Below are 12,949 nucleotides of genomic sequence, written 5' to 3'. Positions count from 1 at the left end.
GTGTGTATCAGCCCTTCATTTGCTTTAATGCCCAGATAATGACATTGAAGGCACAGGGTGGGGACCTCATGCACCAGCGCCTTCTTGCCTCCAAGGTCCTCCTAGGTACGTGGGGGGCTCATGCCCTTATGCCTTGGAAGAGGAAGACAAGGAAAAAGGACCCTGTCCTTAGAGCTTCACCCAGCTGGAAGGCCACATGTCACCTGGACCTGCGCTGAGGCCAGAGGAGCCATGAAGGGCGACAAGCTTGTGCTGGGTCCCCTAGAATTGCCCTCCATTCTCCCTATATCAGGCGTCAGCCCAAAGGGCCTGGGAACCCACTAGTGGCTGCTGTGTTGGGCTGGAAAAGGGGCTCTGACATGGAAGGTCCCCATTAGGCCTTAAGTAATGAAATCCTTGGGGCACGTGGGTGGCTCAGTTGTTAAGCCTCTGCCCTCCGCTCAGGTCATGATCCCAGGGTCCTGGGATTGAGCCCCAATTCGGGCTCCCTGCTCCGAGGGAAGCCTGCTTCTCCCTCTCCCACTCCCCCTGATTGGGTTCCCTCTCTCACTGTGTCTCTCTCTGTCAAATAAAACCTTAAAAAAAAAAAAATTAGAAGGCAAGATGAAGCTGCTCTTGGTCTGAATGGTCTCCCGTCACCTCATTGCTGGGTGTTGGGGACCAAACCTGGTAGCAGTATGGGGAAGCCCTCAGTCCAGAAGGAAGGAGGTCAGTGGGTCCTAGCCAGGTGCCTCATCCCTCTATGGGACAGGGAGAGCATTTCGGCCTTCTGGGCTCCCACCCACTTAGTCCTGAAAAGGCAGAGACCAGAAGTCTGACCCACCTAACCCACCGACTAGAGATCTCTCCTTTCTACGGGTGGTGCTTGCAGACAAGGTGGTCAATGTTGCCCATCTGAAGGCACCTTACAGAGGAGGGCAGGCTGGATGAGTGGGGGTGTGCCAAGGGTACGAATAATAAGCCCCTTCTCCCTAGGCTTACTCTTCCCACAGCTAAGGACCCGTTTCCTGGGAGAATGCAGACAGCCCGTGCCAAATGGCCACGCCCTCCAGACTCCAGGTCAGGAACCTCCCCTTCCTGGAAGCTTAGAGTCAGCGCAAGCGATGTCACCCTGGTACCCCGATGGCAAGCACAGGGCCTGGCACTGAGTGGGTTGTTCAATAAGAATCTGGAATGAATGAAGAAATGAAAGTATAAATGTAGAATCCAAGGCTACAGCTGCTGGGGGCTTTAGGTGACCTGAGGAGGAGGCTCTCTCCCTTCTTTAGGCCAGGAAGACTCAGATTTCTGGGACAAAGGAACAGAGTTCTAAGTGATTTTTGTGCACCTTCATTTTATCCTAATGATGAAGTTCCAGAACCTAAGTCAGGTTCGGTGGGGAGAGGTTCGGAGCTGACGACTAAAGAAAGAATTCTTGAGACATCTTTGGTGCAAAATGGTGGTTTATTAAAGCACGGGGACAGGACCCGTGGGCAGGAAGAGCTGCTGCGCCGGGCATGTGAGGAGTGGCTGGTTATATACACAGGAGTTGGGTAGGTGAGGACAAAGGGTTGTTCAGAAGGGCTATTGGGGTAAAGAAGACTGTCAGGATATGGAAGGCCTGGTTACTATCAAGCCAAGGCCACTAATGAGGCACTAACATAAAGACAATTGGGGGTCTCCTGGTGGAATGTTACATTCCTGCTATCAAACGTCCGTGTTAGTGAGATTTAGGTTTAGAAGAAATTTAACTTTATTTACTTTTCTTTCTACCTCCGCCTCCTTCGGTTTTTTATGGAGGGGAGGGTGACCTTAGGGCTTGAGGAACTGAGTTATGTATCTTTGGAAATTGGGCTATTGATAAGGCAACTTCTTTGTTGTAAATCTCAAGGACATTTGTAAACCAAGAGAGACTCCTGCCTTGCAGGACTGTGATCTCTGCAAGTTAACTATTTGTTTTTCTTTTAGGACAGTCAGGGGTGCCTGTGGAATGTCACACAGATTACCAAGAGGAGTGGGTGGAGAGGGGGTGCAAGGCACCAGCCCCTGCTCCGTCCTCAGCCAGCCTCCTGCTCCCTCATCACTAATAGCCCTTGGAGGTCAGATGTAGTATTATCTCCATTTCATAGAAACCGAGGTTGGGAGAAGCTGGGCAGCACCAGCCGTGTATATGGCAAGGCCAAAATCAAACCCAGATCCACTGCCTCCTAATCCTGTGTTCTCATTATGCCACATGTTCTTGAATTAGAAACCACAAGGAGGGGGAAGACTGGGTGGCTCAGTCAGTTGAGCGGCTGCCTTCGGCTCAGGTCATGATCCTGGCGTCCTGGGATCAAGTCTTGCATCGGGCTCCTTGCTCCGCAGGGAGCCTGTTTCTCCCTCTGCCTCTGTCTGCCACTCTGCCTGCCTGTACTCTCTCTCTCTTTCTCTCTGACAAATACATAAATAAAATCTTTAAAAAACAAACAAACCACAAGGAGGGTCCCCAGGTGGCTCAGCTGGTTAAATGACTGCCTTTGGCTTGGGTCATGATCTCAGGATCCTGGGATCAAGCCCCAAGCTCTGCATCAGGCTTCCTGCTCAGCAGGGATCCTGCTTCTCCCTCTCCATTTGCTGCTTCCCCTGCTTGTGCTCTCTCTCAAATAAATAAAATCTTAAACTTACTAAAAAAAAAGGAAAGAAAGGGGCGCCTGGGTGACTCAGTGGGTTAAAGCCTCTGCCTTAGGCTCAGTTCATGATCCCAGGGTCCTGGGATCGAGCCCCACATCGGGCTCTCGGCTCAGCAGGGAGCCTGCGCCCCGCCCCCTGCCTGCTTCTGCCTGTTTGTGACCAATCTCTCTCTGTATTAAATTAATTAGTTAATTAATTAATTCAAAAAGGAAAGAAAGAAACCAAAAGGAGGGATGAGACAGGGATGCTATGCCCCGAACACAGGCCTGCTGGGGGAATCCAAGCACGTGAGTCTTCTCTCTCCTTCATTTAATCCCATCTGGGAAAGCCCTGTAAGGCACCAACAGTGTTTGCCTGGGCACGAGACAGAGAGCTTATAAGGATTTTATATTTTTATTTTAGCCAGAGGCTTCCATTGAGGTTAAACAATAACTTTTTGTTTAACCCTTAAACTGTCCCTGCTTCCCTTCCCCCAGGGGACTTAAAAACCAGTCCCGGAAACCAGCTCCAGGTGTGGAGGCCAAGAAGAACAAGGCCTGTCAAGGCCCTCGAGTCTAGCCCTCACAGAAGTACAGCCATCTTGGCAAGGCAAGATGGCACCTTGCAAGGTAAGAGTGGGTTAGCATAAGAATGGCCATCCTGAAGGCCCGGAAGCCATTTTACTGAGCATCCCTAACCAGCCCTCACAGCACACATAACTTGAGATAAGAGAAAGTAGCTAAAACCTGAAAAAACAACTTAATCATATACCACCAGGGTGGTTAGGCAGGCGCTGCAGCAACCAGATGTTAAAGAAAAACTTAACTTGCAGAGATCACAATCCTGCAAGATAGGAATCTCCCCTGGTTTGCAAATGTCCCGGTGATTTACAACAAAAAGGCTATCTCTTCACTGGCCCAATTTCCAAAGACAGATGGCTCAGTTCCTCAAGGCCTAAGGTCGCCCTCCCCACCATAAAACTGAAGGTGGCTGAGGCCAAGGAAATGTAAATAAAGTTTAAATTTCCTCTAAACCTAAATCTCACTTAACCACCAGGATGGCTCCAGGGTGACGCCGGGGTGGCAAAGGGTTAAAGTTAAACTGTCAAAGTGGGGCACAAGATATGTATGTAGCTATGAAAAAGTGTCTTGAAAATGCTATATAAACCCTTGGCTTTGAGTGCTCGGGGTCCTTGTTGAAACTCGCTGCGCCGGGCAGATACTTGGACCCCAGCTAGCTGGAAATAAACCTCGCTGTGTGACTTGCATTATCGAGAGTGTTCTCTGTCTAATTGAGAGGTGGTCGACGCCATACCCTAACAGGCTCAACTGCTGGCCACTCCTGAGGACCTGAGGCAGATGCCAGCCTTTGGGAATGTCCCCACAGATCCTGTTTCCAGCAGGCAAACCACAGGGTTAAGGTGGGTAGAGGTGCCAGCCGCTCAAGATAAAACATCGGGCACGCTTTGGGGGCTTTGGGATGCTTTGGGGCGTAGCTGGAGCTTGGGGGTAGCTGGAGCTCCACAAACTAGCACTCGGCCACAGACTCCACCAAGGTAGGGTGACGAGGCAGCCCCAGGTTCTGTGTCTGAAGCGAAGAAACAACCACCTTCCTCTCAGCCACTGGTTTCCAAGGATGGGCAGAAACTCAACAGATGAAAGAACATTCTAGATGAGCAGCAAAGCAGAAGCAAAGGTCAGGAGTCTAGACTAGTGGGTTACAAGGCTGGAGAAGGGCTGGCCTCTGATGTGTCTGCTTCCATCTGTGAGGCTCCAGTGAGTTGTCTGAAGAGTTATGAAAAAACGTTTAGCTCACAAGTCTAACTCAGCATGGTGTATCTATTTTATTTATCAACAATAATTTGTTTTGCTGATTCTGTGCCAGACATTGTTCTAAATGCTTTACAGATATATTGACTTACTCAATTCTCACGTGAGTAGGTTCTACTACTCCTATTCTCAGAGGTAAAGTTCATGTGATTTGCCCATGGGCATAGATTGTAAACCATAGAGCTGGGATCTAAATTCAACCTGGTTCCAAAGTCTGAACCATTATACCAGCTCAAGATCAGAAGTTTTCAGTATTTTTTTTAAATAAGCTCAGTAGGTTTTGGGTTTCTTAAGATTTTTATTCATTTGAGAGAGAGACAAAGAATGCATACAACCAGCAGGAGAGGCAGAGGGAGGGTCAGAGGGAGAGGGAAAAGCAAACTCCCCATTGAGCCCAACCCCAGGACTCTGAGATCAGGACCTTAGGCAAATGCAGACACTTAACCATTTGATCCACCGTGTGCCCCCAGAAGTTTTCAATATTTAAAAGTCTATCTTGGGGCACCTGGGTGGCCCAGTTGTTAAGCATCTACCTTCAGCTCAGGCCATGACCCCAAGGTTCTGGGATCCAGGCCCGCACTGGGCTCCCTGCTCAGCAGGAAGCCTGCTTCTCCCTCTCCCACCCCAAGACCCTGCTTGTGTTCCCTAACTCTGTCAAGTATATAAATTGTTTTAAAAATCTTAAAAAAAAAAAAAATAGTTTCCCTGATTTTGGTTTTATGCAGACATACTCAACACCATGCTAAGGGAGAGTCCTACATTATTTCCTACAATCCTGCAAGACAGTGATTACTATTACCCAACTTTACAGAAGAGTCAAGCCCCAAGGGTAAATTCTGAGTTGGGACTCAGACCTAGATTTTTTTCCCTATGATCTAGGGCAAAACTATTCTGCCTTAATGCTCTCTGAGTATTTCTCTCCAACACAACCCCCCAGTGCTGGGTGAGGCCTGAGGGTTACAACCGAAGGCCCTGCCAACTCAGGGTGGGCTGAAGGTCTGAGGTTCTGGGACCCACAGTTCCCGGGCAGCTCCATTCAGTGTCCCCCTTGCTCCTAGTCCAGGTGAAAAGAGGGAGGCCAACTGAACATGTAGCTCCTTTCAGTTGAGGCCACTTAGGAACTCCCAGCCTCCTCATCCCTGGTTGGGACCTCTACATCCTGGCCACACCTGAGGCCCCTCGGTCCTACGGTTCCCCTTCTGCACCTTTTAGAGTTGCAGTCTCGTCTGACTGAGCCAGCCCGGCGACCCTGACTTGCGCATTCTTTACCACCTCCTCTGCATCCTAACGAGCCCTGTCTGTGCTTAAACAGATGTCCATCTCGAATGAGAAAATGCAAGTTCTAGCGGGGGCCTCATTGCTCCGAGGTCCCAACAAATATCTGGACTTTCGTCTCCGTGTCAGACTCAGCGGATCCCATCATCTGCCGCGTCCCAGAGGGTGCAAGGAAACCGGCTATCCAGCTCCACGAAACCGGTCTCAGCAAGCACGCCGCCATCTTGCCTACCGCCTCCGAGAACTTGGGCTCACCCAGGAGGGGCCCGCGCCTGCGCGGACCGCGCAGGGGCGTGGCGAAGAGAGAGGGGGCGAGGCCTCCGCGGAAGGCGCGAGGAGGCGCGGAGCAGTGACGCAAATGCGCCCCCAGTGGCGGGTGTGTTCGCGCCTCTGGTCTGTAGCTTCTGGATTCCGTTTCCACGGTGACGGCGGCGCGAGGCTGTGTCCCAGGTAAGATCCCGGTGGAACGGAAACAGGATTCCTGAGGGACGGAGGGCGGCAGGGCTCAGGGGGACCGGAGAGCAGGGCCTGGGCTCGGGCGAGGTGTAATCCCCCTCCCCGTGCGTGTCCCCACTGTGGGCTCTGGTTAGCTCCGCCCCACCGTTCCCCTGGGATGCTGTCCCGCCCGCAAGTGTTCTCCGGGCCCACTAACTGTCCTGGGCCCCCACACACCTCTCCCTGAGTCTCGCAGCTGCTGACTTCACTCTTCTCTGCCTTCAAGGCACTGACATCCAGCGATTTGTGCGTGCGCGGGAGCTGCACACTCTTGAAGTGACCGGCCTGGAGGCAGTTGCTCGCATCAAGGTCATAGTGTATCCCTGAGCTTCCGCAACCCATGTGCCCTTTGCCTGGCTTCCCGTGACTTCCTCAGAGAACGTTCTTGACTCTCCCCTTCTTCCGTAAGCCCATGTCGCCTCCCTGGAGGACCACACCACCAAAGATAAAGTCGTGCTTCTGGCAGGTTCACCCCCGCAGGATGAAGCCACTCTGGGTGCTTGTGGGGTAGAAGCCCTGGCGACCCTGGAAGTGGTTGGCCGCGGGCTAGGAGGTGAGTGGGGCTGCAGAGGCCAGACTGGTGCCTCCGGGGCTGTTTACGCTCCTTAGACCTACTTTGCTTTTAGCATGTCTAACGGTTTTTGCTTTATTTATTTTTTTTTTAAAGATTTTATTTATTTACTTGAGAGAGAGACAGTGAGAGAGAGCATGAGAGCATGAACGAGGAGAAGGTCAGAGAGAGAAGCAGACTCCCCATGGAGCTGGGAGCCTGATGCGGGACTCGATCCCGGGACTCCAGGATCATGACCTGAGCTGAAGGCAGTCGTCCAACCAACTGAGCCACCCAGGCGTCCCTAACGGTTTTTGCTTTAATTTACAATATCTAGAAGTCAGCTGATTTTGTGTGAAAATACAATATCTGGCTTTGCTTCAAAAATTGGGAAGCTCTGGCGACGCCTGGGTGGCTCAGCTGGTTAAGCGGCTGCCTTCGGCTCAGATCATGATCCCAGAGTCCTGGAATCGAGTCCCGCATCGGGCTCCTTGCTCAGCCGGGAGCCTGCTTCTCCCTCTGCCTACCACTCTGTCTGCTTGTGCTCACTCTCGCTCCTCTCTCTCTCTGACAAATAAATAAATAAAATCTTAAAAAAAAAAAAAATGGGAAGCTCTGGTCACAGTGGGCCTGTGTTGCCACATACCAACAGTCCACACCAACTGAGTAGTGGCTGCTCCCTTTGGAAGGCTTTACTATTTGCTACAGTTTCCACTCTTCCCTCCTCCACTCCTCAAAACCAGTGTCAGTTACCATTTATCATCAGGCTTGTGCTGTTGTTTCTCTTATAGTTAAGGAACATGAACTCTCTTTATATACCTGTATCTCTGTCAAAAGTGGGAAAACAGGCGCCTGGGTGGCTCAGTGGGTTAAGCCTCTGCCTTCAGCTGAGGTCGTGGTCTCAGGGGCCTGGGATCGAGCCCCACATCCGGCTCTCTGCTGGGCGGGGAGCCTGCTTCCCCCTCTCTCTCTGCCTGCCTCTCTGCCTACTTGTGACCTCTCTCTCTCTGTCAAATAAAATGCTTTAAAAAAAAAAAAGTGGGAAAACATAAGATGAATTGAGAGCATCGCATGTTTCAAGAAAAATCAGAAAGAGCATATTTCTTTGTGGAAGTTAGGAATAGCCCTATATTGGGACATCTGGGTGACTCAGTCGGTTAAGCCGCTGCCTTCAGCTCAGGCCATGATCCCAGGGTCCTGGGATTGAGTCCCACTTCGGGCTCCTTGCCCCGCAGGGAGCTTGCTTCTCTCTCTGCCTCTGCCTGCTTATGTGTGCGCGCTCTCTCTCTGACAAATAAATAAATAAAATCTTAAAAAAATAAAAAGAATAGCCCTATATGTTTAATACATAACTAGACTTTGTCTGTATCAAAAGAATACATGGTTTGTTATGGTTTGTTATGAAACAAACCATAGTAAGAATTTTGACTGGTAAACAGAAAATATGCATGATGAAAAACGTAATGAACTAAAAAAAAGAGGACTTAGCTTGAGGCACCTGGATGGCTCAGTGGGTTAAAGCCTCTGCCGTCCGCTCAGGTCATGATCCCAGGGTTCTGGCAGGGAGCCCTGCATTGGGCTTCTGCTCAGCGGAGAGCCTGCTTCCTCATACCTCTGCCTGCCTCTCTGCCTACTGGTGATCTCTGTCAAATAAATAAATAAAATCTTAAAAAAAAAAAAAAGGACTAAGCTTTCTTCCGCATTTATCATCAAAGGCAAATCAAATAAGCGATGCCGCTGTGAAATGCAGTTATGTCATAAGTGAAAAAAATTGCCCGGACATTGAAACCTTTCACAGATGGTGAGTTTATAAAAGACCGTGACTATTGAATGCTGCAGAAATCATGTTTCCAGAGCAGAAACAAGCATTTGCAAACATAAGTCTAACTGGAAACATGCTGCTCAGCGAGTAAAAGATATGGTGAACAACATAGAGGACAAGTTGCGAGAAAAAATGAAATCATTTGTGACATTTTCATTGCAGTGGATGAGAGCACAGATGTAAATAATACAAGCCAGTTAATTATATTTATCCGGGGCGTTGATGAGAATTTGGACATCACTGAAGAACTTTTGGACATGGTGCCCGTGATAGACCCAACATCTGAAAATGACTTATTTGGGTATGTTGAGAGAAGTCATGAAAAGTTTAATGTTGACTGGTCCAAACTGGTAAGTGGGACCACAAATGGTGCTCCTGCGGTGGTCTGTGATAACACTGGGCTTGTCACAAAACTTAGAGCCAAGGTCAAAATGCTTTTCAAGGATGCAGAACTTAAATCTTTGTACTGCATTATTCACCAGGAATTGTTTTGTACTAAAAAGTTAAAACTAGGGGCGCCTGGGTGGCTCAGTGGGTTAAAACCTCTGCCTTCAGCTCAGGTTATGATCTCAGGGCCCTTGGGATCGAGCCCCACATTGGGCTCTCTGCTCAGCAGGGAGCCTGCTTCCCCACCCCTCTGCCTGCCTCTGACTACTTGTAATCTGTCTGTCAAAGAAATAAATAAAATCCTAAAAAAAAAAAAAAAGTTAAAACTAAAGCATGTCATGGATGTAGTGAGTAACACAGTGAGTCGGGTTGCACCATGGCTCCAGCTGCAGATGGTTTGCTGGAGGAACTAGAGCACAATATGGTAATCTCCTTTACGATACAAAGGTAGGGTGGCTTAGTCGTGGCACAGTACGGAAGAGATCTCTTGACTTAATTAGAGATTTGTTCATGCCTTCCAAGGGCAAACCCCTTCCCCAGCTCACCAGGGCAGATTGGATCAGAGACCTGGCCTTTTTGGTTGACATTACAAACATCTAAACACTTTGACTATTTCTCTGCAAAGACGTCCCCACTTGGGGACCCAAATGTATGATTCAGTTTGCTCTCTCCTAGCAAAATCTGAGTCTTTGGGAAACTCATTGGGCTGTGAATAATCTGGCTCACTTTCCTACACGGAGATCAGTTTCAAGAAATGAAAGCAATGGCTTAAGCTACATCCCCAAAATCGCGGAGCTGAAGATTGAATTCCAAGAAAGGTTCTTTGATTTCAGACATTCTGAAAATGAGCTCATAAAGTTCAGCCCACCTCTCTCAGTTAACACTGACAGTGTTAATGAAAAGTTACAAACAGAAGTTATTGAACTGCAGTGTAATACGGTATTAGAAACTAAATATGATGACATTGGAACACCAGAATTCTACAAATACCTCAGTAGGAGTTACCCCAGATACAGAAACTTTTGTGCAAAGATTCTGTCCACGTTTGGAAGTACCTATGTCTGTGAAGAGCTGTTTCCTGTTAACAAATTGAGTAAAACTAAATTTCTGCTCCTAGTTAAAGGATACAAGATTATGGGGTGGCTCAGTTGGTTAGGCGACTGCCTTCATCTCAGGAAATGATTCTGGAGTCCCAGGATCGAGTCCTACATCGGGCTCCCTGCTCTGCAGGGTGTCTGCTGCTCCCTCTGACCCTCCCACTTCTCATGCTCTCTCTCTCTCATTCTCTCTCTCTCTCAAATAAATAAATAAAATCTTAAAAAAAAATAAAGGATATAAGATTACATTCATTTCTACACATTGCAACTCAAACTATAAGACCAGACATTGACGTCTTGGTGCAGAAAAAAAGATGTCAGTTTTCTGGTTCCAAGTTAAAGGAATAACAGATTATGAACAAAAAAATTTAGTAATTAAAGATTTCTGTTTTTCAATGCGTATTTTAAAATTTTATCTTTGAGGGACGCCTGGGTGGCTCAGTTGGTTAAGCAGCTGCCTTCGGCTCAGGTCATGATCCCAGCATCCTGGGATCGAGTCCCACATCGGGCTCCTTGCTCAGCAGGGAGCCTGCTTCTCCCTCTGCCTCTGCCTGCCATTCGGTCTGCCTGTGCTCGCTCTCTCCCCCTCTCTCTCTCTGATAAATAAAATCTTTAAAAAAAAAATTTTATCTTTGAAAATCCAGTATTATAAATGTTGTATGTTATGCTTGCACTGTGGTTCAGTTAAAAAAATTTTGGGTTTTTTTTTCCCATTGGCATTTGATTTTTCATATACCTAGCCTACTGTGCTTGATTTTGTAACTTAATTTGGCTACCCAACTTTAGTTTGAGACTTCTTCCTTACAGAGCTAGTTACCGTAATTAGTTTTTGTTTCATACGTGCCTCAAGCCAGAAAAAAACTCTCTATTGCTGTCTTAAGCAAAATGCCTGAGCTATAGAATTTCTGTGGATGCTATTTGAGACAAGTTGTGCAAGTTATCAATTTACTGCTTCTCAGCTCCAAATTCCTTCTTCGTTGTCTGCTCTCTAAAATGAATCTGGGCCCTTTAAATATCTCCTCTTTGACAACAGGCATGATGTGAAGCTTTGTCAGTGGAGGGCACTGGAGACACGTTGCAGAAGGAAGGTATTTTCCTTCCTGGTTTGCCAGACTCCTGCAGTGCCCAGCCCTCAGCAGGGCCCAGAGCCAGCATTTCCCCCTGGTTTACCCCTAAGGGGAGCTTTATAATGAAATTTTTCTGCTGAGACACTTCCCCATGAACAGCTTTCCCCAGTACTTGAAAGGGGAGATTTCCAGCAAATTCTGCCAGTGTGGCACTACAGCAATTTCTCTGTATTTATTTTGTATGTCTTCTGTCGATCCGAACTGTGTCCTGTCCGGTGCGGTCTGGATGGCAGCCCTTCTGTTGGGAGCCTCTTCCATGGGCTCCTGAGCTTACATCTGGTACTTCTTTAGAATTCTTACTAGACAGTTCGTAATTTTTATATGAAATCACTGTTGAAATTCTTGCGTGGTTTCTTCTGATTGTACCCTGACTGATACAGGCTCTATTTCTGATGTCTCTTGGGATTTCCCCCAAAATAAGCATGTTGGGATTCCAGGTGACAAAGAGGACAAATGTCCTGATATTCAGGCCTTTGCCTGGGTTAGCCTGGGTTAGCAAGTCACTTAATGGAAAGGCAAGATGTCTGGGACCCAGAGCACTTAATTAGTCATATAGACTGATATTATGTGCATAATCATGGGTTGTTAACTCACCACTATTGTACTTCAGCTGTAACCTAACGATAACAGAAAAAAAGAATGGGCCAATTCAACAAGTATTTGTCAACAACATGTCATGTACGAGATCCTACTCTGATGCAGGCCAGTTCTATCCTTTGTTCATTCCGTGACCTTGAACTGGTCACGTTGTCCCTGTGAGCTTCACCTTGTTCACCTATGAAATGACGCTATTACTACATGTATTAGTTATTGTTAATGGTGTTAAAGTCAACTCAAAGTGTAGTGGCTTAAAATAACAAAATTTTTTATTTTTATTTTTAAAAGATTTTATTTATTTATTTGACAGAGATCACAAGTAGGCCAAGAGGCAAGCAGAGAGAGGTGGGGAAGCAGGCTCCCCACAGAGCAGGGAGCCCCATGCAGGGCTCAATTCCAGGACCCTGAGATCATGACCTGAGCCGAAGGCAGAAGCTTAACCTCCTGAGCCACCCAGGCGCCCCATAACAAATATTTATTATCTCACTGGTTTCTTCAGGTCAGGAATCTGGGAGGGGCTTCCTGGGTGGTTTCAGCTCAGTGTCTCTTTAGGAGGTCGCACTCCAGTTGACAGGTGTACCTGCGGTCATCTAGAGGCTTTGGGGGGTGCTGGCGGATCCCCACCTCTCATGACTTCTCCAGGAAGGTCAGCTACTGTGCTGCGAGAAGCCCCGGGGAAAGGGCCACGCGGTTACAGTCCGTGTCTGCCGAGGCTGAAGTCAGCCGGAAGGCTCACCTGGGCTGCATGTTCGTGATGGCGCGTTCACAGCACAGCCAGGGGTGCCAGTCTAAGCTGGGGGCACTGGGAGCTGTAGATGGCCTTCCCAGCACCGCAGTCTCAAGGTAGTTAATGACAGAATCTGACACAGTCCATGTCTCCCTCCCCTGGCATTTCCTTTGCTGTCCTCTCGGCACGCTGGCCACTCTCTTAGCCTCCCTTATGGTCCTTGTAGGCCTCCCACATTCCGAACTTTGAGGCTCCTCAGGGTTCTACGCTTCTCCGTCTGTATTTCTCTGTCTTTTTAAATTTTTTTTTTATTTTAAAGATTTTATTTATTTGGGACGCCTGGGTGGCTCAGTTGGTTAAGCAGCTGCCTTCGGCTCAGGTCATGATCCCAGCGTCCTGGGATCGAGTCCCACAT

General features: G+C 48.3%; 1 long non-coding RNA gene across 2 annotated transcripts in view; it reads left to right on the top strand.

The window, feature by feature from the left end:
* Positions 1-4,747: 4,747 nt before the first annotated feature.
* Positions 4,748-12,949, top strand: part of LOC132018913 (uncharacterized) — a 12,460-nt gene continuing 4,258 nt past the window's right edge. Inside the window, exons 1-3 of one of the 2 annotated variants that reach the window (XR_009404687.1) lie at positions 4,748-6,182; positions 6,454-6,780; positions 8,762-8,900. This is a non-coding gene — a long non-coding RNA (uncharacterized LOC132018913). Of the gene's footprint in view, positions 6,183-6,453; positions 6,781-8,761; positions 10,360-12,949 lie in introns of those variants that run through there. The other variant, XR_009404684.1, reaches the window with a different exon arrangement.

The sequence above is a fragment of the Mustela nigripes genome, chromosome 1 (genome assembly GCF_022355385.1).
Source record: "Mustela nigripes isolate SB6536 chromosome 1, MUSNIG.SB6536, whole genome shotgun sequence".
NCBI lineage: Eukaryota > Metazoa > Chordata > Mammalia > Carnivora > Mustelidae > Mustela > Mustela nigripes.
This window is presented reverse-complemented; position numbering and strand designations above follow the sequence as displayed.